Source organism: Giraffa tippelskirchi, chromosome 1, assembly GCF_054371585.1.
Source record: "Giraffa tippelskirchi isolate mGirTip1 chromosome 1, T2T-mGirTip1v1.2.pri, whole genome shotgun sequence".
Classification (NCBI taxonomy): Eukaryota; Metazoa; Chordata; class Mammalia; order Artiodactyla; family Giraffidae; genus Giraffa; species Giraffa tippelskirchi.
The window spans coordinates 36,135,119-36,154,835 of NC_137275.1; positions in this window are offsets into that span (position 1 = coordinate 36,135,119).

The window sequence follows — 19,717 nt, forward strand, 5'->3', positions numbered from 1 at the left end:
GATCTCTCCCATCTTCTTTACCCAAATAGTGAAATAGAAATTGGGGCTTACCTGATAGCTCAGTTGGTTAAGAATCTGCCTGCAATGCAGGAGATCCCAGTTCAGTTCCTGGGTTGGGAAGATCCTCTGGAGAAGGGGTAGGGTACCCACTCCAGTATTCTTGGGCTTCCCTGGTGGCTCAGCTGGTAAAGAATCTGCCTGTAATGCGGGAGACCTGGGTTTCATCCCTGGGTTGGGAAGATTCCCTGGAGAAGGGAAAGGCTACCCACTCCAGTATTCTGGCCTGGAGAATTCCATGGACCGTATAGTCCATGGGGTCACAAAAAGTCAGACACTACTGAACGACTTTCACTTTCAAAATAGAAATCATATTCTACTTTACATTCACAACATAAAAGTTCTGTCCTCTAATTAGATAAGATATTCAAAACTGTGATTGAGAAAGCTTTCCTATTCTACTGAAATGCTATCATTTGGAACATCATGTAATTAAATACTAGAAATGAGCTATTGTTGAAATGAGAACACTGTCTAAATGAATAATCTTTACTTACACAACTCTTTGCAATGTTCAAATATTGGCCAAAAAATATTGGCCTTGTAAAAATGATCTAGAATTTATTTTTCCCCATTTAATTCTCTATACAGCATGAACTTAAAAGGAAAGATAAATTGTTTCAGTGATGTTCAATATATGGCAACATTAACTGAATTATTCTAGGGGAACAATAGCTAGTATCATTAAAATCATCAAATTTTATCTCTATCCCTCAGCCATTTATAAAGTTTAACTCCCTACAGAGGAGAAGAGAGAGATAAGATGTACAGACACTGGCCCTTTCCATCAAGTACATTCCTTGACTATATTGTTTAATTGATGCTCAGGTTTAAAATTCTCTTTATAAAGAATTCAGGCATAGCAAACGGTTATTAATACTTACTGAATCTGAGTCAGTACAAAGCTAAATTAATAGTATATAAAAGAGGAGTGACTTTTGCATGAGTTTTTCATCTCATATGTCAGGATTAGAGATATGAATTGGTATAATTCTTCCAGTTATCACCATATTCACCTGTGAAGGTTAATTTTCTATGTTAACTCGACTGGTCATGGTGTGCCAAATTAAATGTTATTTCTGTTTGTATCTATGAGAGTGTTTCTGGGTGAGATTAGTATTTGAATCTGTGGACTCAAAGCAGATTGCCCTCCTATATGTAGATATTGTGCTAAGTTGTTTCAGTCGTCTCTGACTCTTTGCAACCCTGTGGACTGTAGTCTGCCAACCTCCTGTGTCCATGGATTCTCCAGGCAAGAATACTGGAATGGACTGCCATGCACTCCCCTCCAGGGGATCTTCCCAACTCAGAGATCAAACCCATGTCTCTTGCCTCTCCTGCATTGGCAGGCAGATTTTTTGCCACTAGCACCATCTGGGAAGCCCTAGAATGCATGTAAGTAGATGTTATTCAATCCATTGTGGGCCAAATAGAACAAAATGTGAAGGAAGAAGGAATTTGCCCTTTTTTTCTATATTCCTGCACCAGCTGGGACATCTCATCTCATCTTCTCCTGCCCTAGGACTGGTATTTACAAACCTCAACTTTCCTGGCTTTCAGGCTTTCAGAATCAGACTGAATTATACTACCAGCCCTCTGGATCCTCAGCTTAGTGAGGGCACTCACAACATCCATATTATTTGAGCCCATTCCTCATAATCCTTTTCTTCTCTCCCCATACCCTTCTCCTCACCCAGAACAGGATTCTATTCTTTGGAGAACCCTAAAAAATACATCACCCTTCTCAAATCACCTCCAACTGTACCAAGTTTCAAACTAAGTTCTGTAACCTATTCCTTTATACTGTAAATGCATATGATAAATAAGTATTGAAGTGTTTATTTCATTGAGTTCAGAATCTTCAGTATCACATGGCTAAAGAAACCCTCATTACTATTTCATATAATTATAGACCTGAAAGAATCTCCACTATTTCATTACAATTAGGATGTGCCCAGCAGTGTCCCACACCCCTTACATGTGCTTGGCACATGAAAAAATGGTGTCCAAGATCACACTGCTAATAAATGACAAAGCCAGTTTTGCTCCTGCAGTCCATTTGAAGACCTTTCACAAACCATTTGCCTCATATACTTTAAGCTATCACTAGTGGCAAGTCTCCTTTTACAGATACAAACCAATCCCTATAAATATTTTCTATTTTTAATCTTTAGTAGAAGTGTTTGTAAATATCATTATTAAATGTTCTTGTATTTTACCTCAGCATAATATGTTAGACTACTGATATTTAATACCATTGAGTTATTTGTATTATAAAAAAACTATAATTGAAATATTAGAGCTCAATATTTTAAGTGTTTTTGAGCCTTGGTGGTCCAGTGGCTAAGGCTCCGTGCTCCCAATGCAGGTGGCTCAGGTTTGATCCCAGGTCAGGGAACTGGATCCCATGTGTTGCAATTAAGGGTTCACATGCCACAACTTAAAAACAAAAAAGATTCCACATGCTGTTCCTAAAAAATACCACACATGGCAACTAAGACCTAATGCAGCCAAATAAATATAATATTGAAAATAATAGGTTCAAAATGATAACTCATAGTATATAAGTGACTGATTTCTATAAATCAGAAATCTGCAATGATTTAATCACCAATAATATAAGGATACACACACATACTATTGCCATCATTGTATGGGTCTCTGTATGCTATGTATGTATACATGTGTATGTCAAATGTAAGTGAATCTACACAAAATCACTGCAGACGGTGACTGCAGCCGTGAAATTAAAAGATGCTTGCTCCTTGGAATAAAAGCTATGACCAACCTAGTCTGCATATTTAAAAGCAGAGACATTACTTTACCAATGAAGATCCATCTAGTCAAAGCTATGGTTTTTCCAGTGGTCATGTACGGATGTGAGAGTTGGACAGTGAAGAAAGCTGAGTGCCAAAGAATTGATGCTTTTGAACTGTGGTGTTGGAGAAGACTCTTGAGAGTCCCTTGGACTGCGAGGAGATCCAACCAGTCCATCCTAAAGGAAATCAGTCCTGAATACTCATCGAAAATACTGATGCTGAGGCTGAAACTCCAATACTTTGGCCACCTGATGCGAAGATTTGACTCATTGGAAAAGACCCTGTTTCTCCGGAAAGATTGAAGGTGGGAGGAGAAGGGGATGACAGAGGATGAAGTGGTTGGATGGCATCACTGACGTGATGGTCATGAGTTTGAGTAGGCTCCAGGAGTTGGTGATGGACAGGGAAGCCTGGCATGCTGCAGTCCATGGGGTCACAAAGAGTCAGACATGACTGAGCAATTGAACTAACAAACACACATGTATGTGTATATGTATGTACATATATACACATATATACATTATGGGTATATATAAAAACACATACCATATATATACACACATATATACACACTCACCTACATGAGGAGTAGTACCATGAACCAATGATTGCATATTTTCATCACAGTTGTCCTCTCAGTGTTTGTGGAAGATTGTTCCATGACTCTCCTGTGGAGACCGAAATCCGCAGATGTTCAAATCCCTTGTATAAAACAGCATAGTACAGTTGGCCTTCTGCATCTGCAGGTTCTGAAGAGATTGGCATGTGTGGCAAACCAATTGGGGTATGTTTTCTAAAGAGAGTTGTTAATTCTGTAAATACAGCACTTAATCTTAGAACACCCTGTGATTAACTTTAAGCTCAGTGGACTATAAACTTGAGATCTAAATTTCCTCCAAGTCCAAGAATTAGCAATAACTGACTGCAAGATTTTTAGTAGGTAGTGTATACTGGGTTGTACTTAAAAGTTTGTGTAATTCCTCATAAATATGCTTAAGCAAAAATATCCTTAGAGGAAGCATATTTTTGTGTCAAGACTATGCATTAATGATGAGTTTCACAGATATGGTGATCTTTAAAGATAAAGTCTATATTTTGTAAATGAATAAACTAAGATCTCTGGCTGAAGAAGAAAGTGAAAGTTGCTCAGTTGTGTCTGACTCTTTGTGACCCCATGGATTATACAGTCCATGGAATTCTCTAGGTCAGAATACTGGAGTGGGTAGCCTTTCCTTTCTCCAGGGGATCTTCACAAACCAGGGATGGAACCCAGGTCTCCAGTTTTGCAGGTGGATTCTTTACCAGCTGAGCCACCAGGGAAGCCCAGGAATACTGCCGTGGGTAGCCTATCCCTTCTCCAGTGGATCTTCCCAACCCAGGAATTGAACTGGGGTCTCCTGCATTGCAGGTATATTCTTTACCAAGTGAGCTATCAGAGATACCCAAGATCTCTGGCTAGTACATATTTATTGTGGATGCACAGTTAATTTGTGGCACAAAAAAATACTGTGCAGCTAAAAAAGTGCTTATTGCACTAAGCACTTTCTTCATCTACCAAGAAAAACAGGAGTATATATGTTCCTGGACACGTAGCATGGTGATCAGGGAAGACTGTCTGCACTTGGCCTTATGGATAGAACTGGAGATGTTAGAAAAATTAAGAGTATATCCATTTATTACAGGGGCAAATAAAAACAGATCTATTCAAATAACTATAATCATAACTAATAACTATAATCATAACTATAATCATTCACTATATACAGGGTACAATTTGAAGTATTTCAGTAGTTACATTTTAAAATTTTTAGACAAAGTGAGTTACAGAGATGTTAAATAACTTGTCTAAATGTCACCCAGACTTAAGGATATAGTTCCAGGATTCATATTTTAATCTCTGTGCTCTAGTGCCTCTTTGAGTAGGTTAAAACTCTTATTTTATATCTTCGGAAGCTGGTTCATAAACTTCCAGGCACGTGGAAGACATTAATTTTACTTCCATTGAAAAACAATAGTTTGGAAACCCAAGGTCTAAGCCAGCTGTGTGATACATTTTGAAGTCTTATACAGGGAGCAACACCATGCTGTCCTTTGGCCCCATAGTGATGAGTAGCATCTTAGCCGTGTTATCTTCAAAGCTTCTTTTTGACCCACTGAGTTGTTCAAATTGTTGATTGAGCAATACACTTGTCTGCTTTCTCTGAAGTCAAAGCCAGGCTCTGGGATCTACTACTCTAGAACTTATTATAACATTCTTGAACAAAATTTTCCTGAGTTGCCAATTTTCTACCTGACTTTCACCACATCCCACCATAACTTCTCCAAGCTTTCATGGGGCCTCCTAAAGGAAGGAAGGCGAAGTTTATCCTTACACACATGGAAAGGGGGAAGAAGAAGAAAAAAGAAATCCAGAAAGGAAAACACTACAAAACAAAGAGTCTTTCAGACATATGAAGAAATACCAAAAAGGTATTCCTTTTGGAAGAGAGAGCTTTTCTTAGCTTTCCCATCTGCCTCTGCCTTCTTAAATCTCAGACTCACAGTATATATTAAAGATTGCATTTTGCCTATTTATCCTTTTTCATTCTTGAGATGAGAAAGATACTTTCTTTCCTTTCTCAGTCCTAGATTTCAAACTGACCTACTGTTATCAGATAATTAAAAAGTTTGCAAAATCAAATTAAAGAAGCTATAGGCCATATTAAAGTATCAAGAATAAAAATGTAAATAAATAAATTCTACTTTTTGTAAGAAAGAAAAATATTTGACAGATTAGGAAAGCACCTTTACCAATTTATAGTCACCAAGTCTCTTATACTATAAATATACACACATATACATACAAGCATACACATACATGACAGAAAACAACACAATTCTGTAGGGCAATTATACTTCAAAAAAAATTAATTAATTAAAAAAAAAAAACAGTTCACTTCATTCACTCAGTCATATCCAACTCTTTACGATCCCAAGGACCACAGCACACCGGGCCTCCCTGTCCATCACCAACTCCTGCAGGTTACTCAAACTCATGACCAGTGAGGCGGTGATGTGATCCAACCACCTCGTCCTCTGTCATCCCCTTCTCCTCCCCCCTTCAATCTTTCCCAGCATCAGGGTCTTTTCCAGTGAGTCAGCCCTCTGCATCAGGTGGCCAAAATAATGGAGCTTCAACATCAGTCCTTCCAATGAACACCCAGGACTGATCTCCTTTAGGATGGACTGGTTGGATCTCCTTGCAGTCCAAGGGACTCTCAAGAGTCTTCTCCAACACCACAGTTCAAAAGCATCAATTCTTCAGCGCTCAGCTTTCTTTATAGTCCAACTCTCACACCCATACATGATTACTGGAAAAATCATAGCTTTGACTAGATGGACCTTTGTTGGCAAAGTAATATCTTTGCGTTTTAATATGCTGTCTAGGTTGGTCATAACTTTCCTTTCAAGGAGTAAATGTCTTTTAATTTCATGGCTGCAGTCACCATCTGCGCTGATTTTGGAGCCCAGAAAAATAAAGTCTGACACTGTTTCCACCGTTTCCCCAACTATTTGCCATGAAGTGATGAGACTTGATGCCATGATCTTCGTTTTCCAAATGTTGAGCTTTAAGCCAACTTTTTCACTTTCCTCTTTCACTTTTAAGACAAGGCTCTTTAGTTCTTCCTCACTTTCTGCCATAAGGGTGGTGTTATCTGCACATCTGAGGTTATTGATATTTCTCCCAGCAATCTTCATTCCAGCTTGTGATTCACCCAGCCCAGCATTTTTCATGATGTACTCTGCATATAAGTTAAATAAATAGGGTAACAGTATACAGCCTTGGCATACTCCTTTTCCTATTTGGAACCAGTCTGTTGTTCTATGTCCAGTTCTAACTGTTGCTTCCTGACCTGCATACAGGTTTCTCAAGAGACAGGTCAGATGGTCTGGTATTCCCATCTCTTTCAGAATTTTCCACAGTTTATTGTGATATACACAGTCAAAAGCTTCGGCATAGTCAATAAAGCAGAAATAGATGTTTTTCTGGAACTCTCTGGCTTTTTTGAAGATCCAACAGATGTTGGCAATTTGATCTTTGCTTCCTCTGCCTTTTCTAAAACCAGCTTGAACATCTGGAAGTTCACAGTGCATGTATTGTTGAAGCCTGGCTTGGAGAATTTTGAGCATTATTTTACTAGCATGTGAGATGAGTGCAATTGTGTGGTAGTTTAAGCATTCTTTGGCATTGTCTTTCTTTGGGATTGGAATGAAAACTGACCTTTTCCAGTCCTGTGGCCACTGCTGAGTTTTCCAAATTTGCTGGCATATTGAGTGCAGCACTTTCACAGCATCATCTTTTCGGATTTGAAATAGCTCAACTGGAATGCTATCACCTCCACTAGCTTTGTTCTTAGTCATGCTTCCTAAGGCCCACTTGTCTTCACAGTCTGGGATGGCTGGCTCTGGCTGAGTGATCACACCATCGTGATTATCTGGGTCATGAAGACCTTTTTTGTACAGTTCTTCTGTGTATTCTTGCCACCTCTTCTTAATATCTTCTGCTTCTGTTAGGTCCATACCATTTCTGTCCTTTATTGTGCCCATCTTTGCATGAAATGTTTCTTTGGTATCTCTAATTTTCTTGAAGAGATCTCTAGTCTTTCCCATTCTATTGTTTTCCTCTATTTCTTTGTACTGATTACTGAGGAAAGCTTTCTTATCTCTCCTTGCTGTTCTTTGGAACTCTGCATTCAAATGAGTATATCTTTCCTTTTCTCCTTTGCTTTTTGCTTCTCTTCTTTTCACAGCTATTTGTAAGGCCTTCTCAGACAACCATTTTGCTTTTTTTGGATTTCTTTTTTGGGGGGATGGTCTTGCTCCCTGTCTCCTGTACAATGTCATGAACCTCCGTCCATAGTTCATCAGGCACTCTGTATATCAGATGTAGTCCCTTAAATGTGTCTGTCACTTCCACTACACACACACATGTAATTTTTAGTAAAAAGTTACTACTTAATGCCCTGACAGCGTAAAGTTATCTCATCTGTATGTTTAACCTAACTTAGTGAGATAAATGCAAAGAAAACTACACTTTGATGGCATTTCTCAACTATTATGCAAAAACCCAAAAGTTTTGCTATGTACTCTGTTAAGCAAAGTTGGGGAGAAACAAGTATCCTGACAAATTTCTGGTGGAAATTCAAAGTGGAACAACTCTAGTGGTAGAGAATTTGGCAGTATCTTGCAATTTCATACACTTTACTTTTTGACCCTACAATCCCGTGTTTAGGTATCTATACAAAATACATCCTGACAAAAATGCAGACTAGGTATCAGCAAAGCAATTTATTATACCACTATCTAAAGTAATCATAAAGCATACAAACCCTCAAAAGTCTATCTATAGCATATTTGTTGAGTAAATTATGACAGTATTACTCAAAGTCTAGTTAATGCTCTGAAAGCACTAAAATTAAGGCTGCAGATAATTCTACAGGAAAAACACCTTCATCTCTTTTGTAGAAAAATTCTAAAGAAAATATGTTAAATGGAGATAAAGTACATTCATCAAAAAGACTCAAGAAACAAACATTCATCTATATGCACAGAACTTATTTTGACGTTGCGTTTAACAGACAAATTGTGGATTCTAAAACAATGATAAAAAATGAATACTAACTGGATTTGATGATACTGAAATTGTTATTATTTAGTTGTGATATTGATTTGTCACTGTCCTTTTAAAAAAGACTTTGTATTTTAAAGATCATGTGTGTTTGGTTGCATCTGACTCTTTGTAACCCTGTGGACCTTAGCCCACCAGACTCTTCTCTCCATGAGATTTTCTCAACTTCAAAAATCATGCTAAAATATTAGCAGATGACAATATAATTTCTGATATTTGCTTTCATGTGGGAGAAAAACGATAGGACAGTAGATCAAACAAGTTTGGCTGTGCCCTGATAATCACTGAAACTGGATGATGAGTATTCCATGTTCTTTTTACCATTATCTTTAATACTACTTATGTTTCAAATTTTCTGTAATAAGAATATTTTCTGGTCTCTAACTATATATACAACTCCAAAAAGTTTCTCATTATATCCTCTTAGTGTTCTATTTGAAAAAGCAGGCATGCATTTTCAAAAAGTTGACAATTTGTTATTAACCTTTTTGTTTTTTTTTAGTTTGGCATCAAAAATCCCATATCTATGAAATAATTCAGAAATACCCTATGAAGAATGAACACAAGGCAATGAGCATTCAGTTTTCAAATACTTATGATGACATAAATTGTATGACTAGAATATAAGTCATAAAAAACCCTTTGGAAAAGGTCTTCAGCAACCTAGGAAATATCATACAAAGGACAAAGATTCTGTTTTACATTCTCCCTTGTAAGGCACAGGAGAGTATTAGAATAACTAGAGTAGACTAAATAGCAGAAACCAAGTCTGGTGGTACACCATTGACTTTTACAATGAGCTCAAACAGAGCACATAGTCTGAATTTATAGAATTTTTAGATGTACCTTTGCACTATTACTAGAGAACAGTTTGGCATAGATTCTTAAGACAAGAATTATTTAACAGAGTTGTTTTTCACAGGAAATCATGAGTTACAACTAGATCATTAAAGCGGTGTAGCAAATAGCTCTTGTATTAATAAATAGCTAAGTAAAGGTCACAGGCAAGCCTATCTATACACTGATCAACTAGCAATGGTCAAAGAAAGGTAGTCGGTTACTTTTAGAGACAACTTTACTCCACATACCTTAGATATTGCACTACCACTTTTAACAAAGAAGACTGAATCAGCTATTTGAGGTAATAATGTTAGTGTACACGGCAGTCACTAGCTCCATGTCACTTTAAATAAAACTTTAACTAAAGTTAAATGTTATTAAAAGTTATATTCTTGAGTTGCACTAGCCACATTCCATGTGCTCAGTAGACTCTCATACTTAACGGTTATCATATTGGACAGCACAGATATAGAATATTTCCCTCATTGTGGAGGAGGTTCTGTTAGGCATTGCTCCTAGAGAGACTTTCCATTAACACAGCACCACAGTACTTATAAGCTACTTTTCATTCTCAAAAGTAGGCTAATATCTGAAATTACTATTTACACATTTTATTGTTAAAAACCTGATGTGCCAATTACAATTCAGTAACAGCCATTTGGGTGAGCAATGACCTTATTCCTTTTCCTTTCTTACACGTATAGCATTTTTTAGTAACTATATCAATTCCTGTATTCTGCTTTCATATGTGTGTATGAGTGTGTATTAAAGAAATACATTTTTGTTATAAGCAAAAGATGACATCCCTGAATCTCCTTTACCGTTTTACAATCTTCTCCATCTCAGCTCTGGTTTCCTTACCTTTTCAGATTAAACAAATTAACATTGTCAATTTATTATGAGTCAATAGTTTAAAAATTAGAAATATAAGAGAAAAAATTGTAGTTGTGGAAAATTACACTGGATAGATTACTGAAAAGGATTAACTTTTGTATTTTTCTCACATATCAACAGGGGAAATTTCTAAGGCAAAGGCTACTCAATTTCAGTACAGATTATTAATCTTAAAAGATTTCCTAAGTCAATTGGCCTAGAGTGGATTTTTAAAACAATTATCAACATGTGGATTACAAATAATTATTTACTGATATTTTCAATTTGCAACTGTCATAGATCCAGTTTACCTTCCTCTAAACAGAACATACCTGCCCTTAAAGTTTCCACCTGTGCTCTTCACCAACAGTTCTTAAACCTATCTGATTTCTAGAGTCAAATGGGGAACTTTTAAAAATAATTTAGAGACATATAAAAATCATTCTACAGTGGAAATTAAAGCATGCAAAAAAAAAATAGCCAGGAAAACACTAAAAAGAAAAACTAGAAGTGACTAGCCCCACCACAAATTAAAGCATATTCTAAGACCTTTATAATTAAAACAATGTGGTACTGGATTAGAAATAGAAATGAAACTAGTATAAATGAATAGAAAGTCCAGAAATAGACTCAAGGACGTATGAAAATCTTACATATGATAAAGGTAACATCTCAAATTATCAGGGCCAAAAAAACCAACAATAATAGCCTCCAACTCCCCTTCCATATCTGAAAACAATCTTACTCTGTGATCTTTAAAGCTCTTCAATAACCAGCCTGACAAAACCACTCTAACACAAATCCTGTGTTATTTTCCTGTTGCTATTGTAACAAATTACTACAAACTTAGTGGCTTAAAACAATAAAAACATATTATCTTACAGTTCTGATGGTCGGAAATCTGAAGTAGGTCTTATGAAGCAAATCAAAGTTGTTTTCTTTCTGGAGGCGTTTGGCAAGCACATATTCCTTACCACTCCCAGCTTCTGATTCCATCTTCAGTTCTCTGATGTTGTCCTATAGACTCCCTCTTACAAGCATACCTGTGATTACATTGGGGCCACCTGAATAATCTCTCCATCCTAAAAGCCTTAACTTAATCACACCTGTAAGTCTTTGATCCACTTAAGGTTAAGTATTCACCAGTTTAAGAGATTAGGATGTGGCCATCTAGCAAGAGTGAAATCCATTTGGTATGTTGTCTTGGTTGAAGTATATTCAAAAATTCTGGCCTCACAGAAATAAGTTAAAGAAGGGAGAACCGCAGACAACTTTGTATCACATTTTGAAATTGACTATTGTGGAATAAATTCAAAAGTATTAAGATTAGGAATTAAAGGTTTACCTTCATTTAGAAAGGACAAGAACAAAAGCAGGAGGAGAAAAAAAAAGAGGATCACAGCAGAATATAAAAAAAACATAAAAAATATAATCAGAAACAAAAAAGAAAGTACTGACTAGATTCACATAACCATTCCTTTTCTGTTCTAGTCTGATGGCTCCTCCCCCATAAAATAAGGCACGCCCAGGCAGCCCTCAGTGAAAATCCAACAGGAAATCAGAAAGTAAACTGGATCATTACTAGCCACAGTCACAAAAGGGACTGGTACCTTCTTATAATCCACAACTTTATGGACATAGATGGTGGCTTCAGTGTATTCATTCAGGCTCCTCTGCTGTTGATATAATAAGCCTTCTCTACATTCTGGACAAAATTATAAAAAAAAAACAAACACAAAAAACAGTAAAACAGCAGAGGAATTACTGTCAAGGAATGAAAGATCTAAAAGAACATATCAAAGTTACCAGAAAGTATTCATCAAGCTACTGCTCATATTTTAATCACTGTATTTTATTATATAAAAATAATAAGGAAATTCAATTAGTGTCAACAAATATACAAATGAGGTAATTATATGATACTTCATACTTCCCACCAAGGAATACAGTTTTGACCACAGCATAATCTTTAATTTCAAGTAGAGAACACAATATTGACAGAGTAGAAGTAAGGAGAAAGAAAGTGACGAAGGAAACAGCTAATGGAAAGAGAGAAAGGAAGAAACCAGGGCGGGGGTGGGGGTGAGAAAGGACAAATAGAAATGGTGGATACAATAGAAGATAATAACAATTGAGTAATATATAGTAAAGGCACTGAAAAAGAAACATGATACTATAAGACCATATTAAAGTAATAGATCAAATCCCTTATGAGTATACAGTAGAAGTGACAAATAGATTTAAGAAACTAGATCTGATAGAGTGCCTGATGAACTATGGACAGAGGTTCGTGACATTGTACAGGAGACAGGGATCAAGACCACCCCCATGAAAAGAAATGCAAAAAAGCAAAATGGTTGTCTTAGGAGGCCTTACAGACAGCTGGGAAGAGAAGAGAAGTGAAAAGCAAAGGAGAAAAGGAAAGATATTCCCATCTGAATGCAGAGTTCCAAAGAATAGCAAGAAGAGATAAGAAAGCCTTCCTCAGTGATCAATGCAAAGAAATAGAGGAAAACAACAGATTGGGAAAGACTAGAGATCTCTTCAAGAGAATTAGAGATATCAAGGGAAAATTTCATGCAAAGAAGGGCTCAATAAAGGACAGAAATGATATGGACTTAACAGAAGCAGAAGATATTAAGAAGAGGTGGCAAGAATACACAGAAGAACTGTACAAAAAAGATCTTCATGACCCAGATAATCACGATGGTGTGATCACTCACCAAGAGCCAGACATCCTGGAATGTGAAGTCAAGTGGGCCTTAGAAAGCATCACTACAAACAAAGCTAATGGAGATGATGGAATTCCAGTTGAGCTATTTCAAATCCTAAAAGATGATGCTGTGAAAGTGCTGTACTCGATATGCCAGCAAATCTGGAAAATTCAGCAGTGGCCACAGGACTGGAAAAGGTCAGTTTTCGTTCCAATCCCAAAGAAAGGCAATGTCAAAGAAAGCTCAAACTACCGCACAATTGCACTCATCTCACATGCTGGTAAAGTAATGCTCAAAATTCTCCAAGCCAGGCTTCAGCAATACATGAACTGTGAACTTCCAGATGTTCAAGCTGGTTTTAGAAAAGGCAGAGGAACCAGAGATCAAATTGCCACCATCCGCTGGATCATCGAAAAAGCAAGAGAGTTCCAGAAAAACATCTATTTCTGCTTTATTGACTATACCAAAGCCTTTAACTGTGTGGATCACAATAAACTGTGGAAAATTCTGAAAGAGATGGGAATACCAGACCATTTGACCTGTCTCTTGAGAAACCTGTATGCAGGTCAGGAAGCTACAGTTAGAACTGGACATGGAACAACAGACTGGTTCCAAATAGGAAAAGGAGTCTGTCAAGGCTGTACATTGTCACCCTACTTATTTAAGTTATATGCAGAGAACATCATGAGAAATGCTGGGCTGGAAGAAACACAAGCTGGAATCAAGATTACCGGGAGAAATATCAATAACCTCAGATATGCAGATGACACCACCCTTATGGCAAAAAGTGAAGAAGAACTAAAGAGCCTCTTGATGAAAGTGAAAGAGGAGAGTGAAAAAGTTGGCTTAAAGCTCAACGTTCAGAAAACTAAGATCATGGCATCTGGTCCCATCACTTCATGGGAAATAGATGGGGAAATGGAAACAGTGTCAGACTTTATTTTTTTGGGCTCCAAAATCACTGCTGATGGTGACTGCAGCCATGAAATTAAAAGATGCTTACTCCTTGGAAGGAAGGTTATGACCAACCTAGATAGCATATTTAAAAACAGAGACATTACTTTGCCAACAAAAGTCCGTCTAGTCAAGGCTATGGTTTTTCCAGTGGTCATGTATGGATGTGAGAGTTGGACGGTGAAGGAAGCTGAGCACCGCAGAATTGATGCTTTTGAACTGTGGTGTTGGAGAAGACTCTTGAGAGTCCCTTGGACTGCAAGGAGATCCAATCAATCCATCCTAAAGGAGATCAGTCCTGGGTGTTCATTGGAAGGACTGATGTTGAAGCTGAAACTCCAATACTTTGGCCACCTCACGTGAAGAGTTGACTCATTGGAAAAGGCCCTAATGCTGGGTAGGATTGGGGGCAGGAGGAGAAAGGGACAACAGAGGATGAAATGGTTGGATGGCATCACTGACTCGATGGACATGGGTTTGGGTAGTTTCCGGGAGTTGGTGATGGACAGAGAGGCCTGGCGTGCTGCAATTCATGGGGTCACAAAGAGTCGGACACGACTGAGCGACTGAATTGAACTGAACTGAACTGAAAGTAATGGAGAGAGTTACAAGAAGATTTCAACAGTATTAAACACCAAAGTGAACGTCAACGTTTCTATAAAAGGCCAAGTGATTTGGGACAAATATACAGTGACTGTTACTAAAATCAATATTTATTATTAGTGACCGTGAGACATAAGTTCCTAAAATGGAAACAAAATAATAAAAAGATAAAGTTTTTTTATGCAGAATTAAGATACAAGCATACATACATTTTTAAACTATATTTTAATTATGTTCTAATTCATTTAAAACCTTTAATTTCAATTAAAGAGTTATACATTATATTTGCTTGGTGAATTAACTGAAAATAATTTGGCACAACTTCAATATCCAATAATATAGGTTTAATTGGGAAGTAAAATTAAATGTCCAACAAGAGGAATTAATTGGAACAAACTGTTTTTCACACCTAAGCATAAAATTAAAACAGAGCAAACCAACAGAAGTGAAATAATTGGTTTATAATGAATTACAATTTTTAATCACCCAAACCTACTAATTTTCATTTTATAATAAATTTTATTTTTAGACTAATTCTAAGTTTTCCTTATTACAAATGCAAAACTTACTACAGAGTAATTAAGATAAAATTAAGTGAAAAAAATTCATAGGGAAAGCCACATGCATCCAGACATTTTCATGTATGCAGATACCACCACTGATTTAACCTAGATGTTTGTATTTCCAAATCCTAGTCTATATTTAAGCTTTATTGACTTGAGTCACACTATCATATTTTACATAAGTATCTCATCAATTGTAAAACCTTTAAAGGGTTTCAAGTAAACTATTCTTGTTGAAGTTGCTCCACCCAGATTATTTTCAATTTTCTAATTAATGTCCTACTGTTTGCATTAAAATTAGCACAAGGTTTATTATGTTACAGATAGTGATATGTATGTATAACTGACCTAAAATTGATTATCAAAAGTATGAAACTGAGTGAATATAAAAATAAACTAGCAGAGACCCATGATAATTTACAAAAGCCAAAACATAAGCCCACACAAAAATTGTCAGTGCTCAAAACACACTAATAACCGAGTCAATTCTCAACAATAATTATTATGTTGATCAATTTGTCTTCTCTTAAATTGCTTTAGGCAATTAGCAAGGGAAAGAGTTGGAAGGTTGGAAGAATTGCAAAAGTTAACTTCAAAATACTGTTCTCTCCCAGGAACTGTAATAAATGCTTTTTCCAGGAAAAAGATTTATCAGGAAGTAAGTTGCACTCTATCATGCTCCAGATTTTATTGTCTTAACCTGTAGGTCTTAACAATTAACCCTTAATAATTAAAAGCAGGGATGTGTCTGTGCCCCTGGGTAGAAATGACCATTATTCTCTCAGGCTGGTCCTACCCCCACTTCCTGATATAATTGCCATATACCAAATATAGCCTGGGCTTCCCTGGTGGCTTAGCTGGTAAAGAATCTGCCTGCAATGTGGGAGACCTGGGTTTGATCCCTGTGTAGGGAAGATCCCCCGGAGAACGGAAAGGCTACCCACTTCAATATTCTGACCTGGAGAATTCCATGGACTATTTGGTCCAGGGGCTCACAAAGAGTTGGACACAACTGAGTGAGTTATACCTCCTTTTCTGAGAATTCCAACTTGTTTGGAATATCATCCTGGGACCACTGGATATGGGTTTAGCTTTTGCCTCAAGAAAATATTAGATTAAATCAAAATATTACACAAAATTAATTTCAAGACCACACTGGCCAATAAAGTAAAAATAAAATTGCTTCCTGGAATAATTTCCATCCTAAATATTTTATATTTGTCCCAAGGACAGATAGAGGTTACTAGAAATTTGGAAATCTATTCAATGATGCTAGAAACACACCTCAAAGAACACAAATATTCAAATGTCTAACATTTAAATACTATTAATTCCTCTCCCATTTATCAAAGCCCAGGAAGAAATTAAAGTCCAAAATTTAATTACACATCAAAATTACTAAAATCTCAAGAAATGAAGTCCACAGTTACCATCCTCATGTCTTACTCTGCTTACTCTCAGCCAGAGGGTCTCATGAAATCCCACGTAATTATTCTCATGACTTGGTTTTCCCTAGAATTAACAACTACAAAAAAAAGTTATTTTAGGCTTTAAAGTTGAATTACTTGAACCCTAAGCTTATTATATTTATATTAAGACATACACACAAAGAATGATCATTAAAAATATTATTATTGTATGCATACATGTATATCTGTATTACAGGGCCCTGAATAATTACAAGGACATGTCTTGTGATTGCAAAACCAGAAATATGCCCACAAAATTCAGAGAACACAAAAAATTCCCAAGTGTCCATAAGTAATCTTCATTCTTAGTGTTATGGCACTCCATACTAATATTGTTAAAGCTTCCTTTTATCTGAAGGAAGGTTCAGACTACCAAGATGCTATGAGAATAAAGGAAATATTCTCTTGGCTTCACCTCAGCAGGGTGCCAATTAGCCTGTGCAAACTGATGTGGCTTACAACCCATAAGTTTAATATCAATGAATAAAACAAGTGGCTCATTATGACATACATTTGTCCTATCTTGGGAGGTTGGGAAGGAAGGTGGGGCAGGACCAACTATTCCTTCCACCTCCTCTCCTGGCAAGTAATAACCCATTTTCATGTAAAGATGCAGAAATCTGCAGTGGTGATCCCCACAGTCTCTGAGTCTTACATGGTGAATTTCCTGCTTTCTCTTCTAGTATTTTAACCCATTTATTTACTTTGGCTTCTTGCTCTGAAAATTCCCCTAGCCCTAGGAAATCTGCCCAGTAAAGAAAAGCCTTTCATCATTCCCACCCCCCCCCAAGCTGGAAAATGATCCTAAGAATCTTGAATCAAAAGTAAAAATGATCATTTTGAAACACTTTTGAAATTCTGAAGAGGGCCATAAACTTATGTCAAAACTACCCTTGTAACAACTTTTCCATTATCCATACTTTGAGTAATTCCACCACTTTGACAACAGCAGAAACATTTTGTTTTGCCAATTATGTTTTTTTCTGATTTAATAGGAAGTCCCTCTAATGTTTTTCTTTTCTGTTTCCTTTTAGGCAGGCTCAGCAGACTTATTCAGTTATCGCTTTTCTTCTCTCCAAAGTATACATATTTTAATTTTTTTCACTCTGCATTTGGGTCAAGTTATTTATTATTTTAAAATTATTGTTACTATTAAATGCTCAACTAACTCAAGACTAGGCTCCATCTGTTAATGTCCTGCTTGGTTTCCCTTTGGTATATTTCATGTTCCCTATACTTTTCCTTTGAGTCCTAACTACACACATTTCCCTGGTGTGCTATTCAAGGATAAATGTCCTATTGAAACTAACCTAAAAATGATATGATATGCCAAGGTTATCTTCTCAGCCTCCTTTCATATCTTTTCTTCTTACTACATTAATGTGTCACATTCTTCAGTGAATGATTAACCCAAGAATGTTTTAATTATAGATTCCATGTCTGAAGTTTAACAGGGAGTATCTCAAAAGTGTACTTCCTTGGATCCAGGTTTTTTTGAGGGTATCACTCCAGTTCACTCCTTAAGACCATGACTCTTCTGTTAGATTTCTCTGACTCCAGTCAACCTAGTAATGACTCACATATAGCTGCCCTTATAATATCATTTAAAGAGCAGTAAGTTCTGAGTACATCTGCTAAAGCATGAGCTCATAGAGGCAGGGGTTTGTGGCTCTTTTTTCTGTGTGGTATAGCAAGTGCTTAAGTACTTTTTAAATGAATATATAAAACTATTTTAGCCTGTCATATAGATCTAATTTGGCTTTAGTGACTTTGCCTTCTTTTAAGTTTATTTCTCCAATACTCCTTGATACTTTCCCAGTGTGCTTGCTGCTATTTCCAGAATTTAAGTAATTTTCTGAACTTCATTCATCTAACAATTTGAAATTTCTTTGATGTCCAAAATTCTTACACTCTTTTGGTGCCAACAGATTTTTCCACAACAAAGCAAGCTTTCTTTATTTTGATCTTAGGAGGTGTGGTAATCTCATTCAAGGTTTCTTCTACTCCTTTCAAAAAGAATCAATATTACTGTTAAAACAGAGCCCCCCTCTCTATTTATCTCTTTGTCAATAAATATTCACCACTCCTCTGTGGTTAAATAAGCTGACTGGCTTCTGAAGTCAATGTTCACAAGTCAAGGCTTATGTAATCAATATATAACACATGATTTAAAGGATGTATTAGAAGAAGGGGGGTGACCCTCCAACTAATGCACAGACTTCATAAATATGTAAGTTATTAGCTCTATAGTGTTTTTTCTTTGGTCTTGAATACAGCTAATAACAAGATAAAGTAGAACAATGATTTTGGCTGTTGATTTATAATGCCAACTAATGACCAATACTAAAATTATAATGCAAAAAAAAAAAAAAAAGCTTTAATTCTTTGTAGCCCATGTGACAAATGGCTTGTCTTTCAGGTTTAAAGTCACAGCCAGTAGGCTCTGTTGAGAAAAATACAGAGAGGAAAATGTCTCCCAACAACCAGTGTATATAAAGCCTGTATACTGTTGCTTTTGTGGTAAGCTTGATGGCTCAGAGGTAAAGAATCCGCTTACCAATGAAGGAGACTCATCTGTTCAATCCCTGGCTCAGGAAGATCCCCTGGAGAAGGAAATGGCAACTCACTCCAGAAATCCCATGGGCAGAGGAGCCCGGTGGGCCACCATCCGTGGGGGTCACAAACAGCCGAACACAACTGAGTGACTGAGCACAAACACACACACACACACCATAGCTTGGGTGACAGGATAGTAGGTAGCAGATCAGAATGTGCTTTCTCCCGAGGTCTTAAAAATCCTTGGGAAAGGCTGTTAAGGAAAGCTGTATGCTGCTCAGGCTGCGGGTGTGTTGATGTTTAGGGAACTGACAGGAGAGAAATTTAACCCAAGTCTGTTAAATAGTATTTTGTTCTGACTGATCAATGGGGCAAGCCTTTCAGCTAATCATTTAGGAGGCAAAACTGGGAATCTAGTGGGTCTGTGTCTGGCTTGTCATCAATAAAGTAGGAGGATCCATGAGTCTTATCGATGTCATGTGGGAGGGACAGTTCTTTCAAGTCAAACATTTTCAGGAACATAAGTCTGGGGAATTTCTTTAACCTTCACTGTTCCAGGATGACAAGGCTTAGTTCAATATTGTCACTACTGATCTGTTTG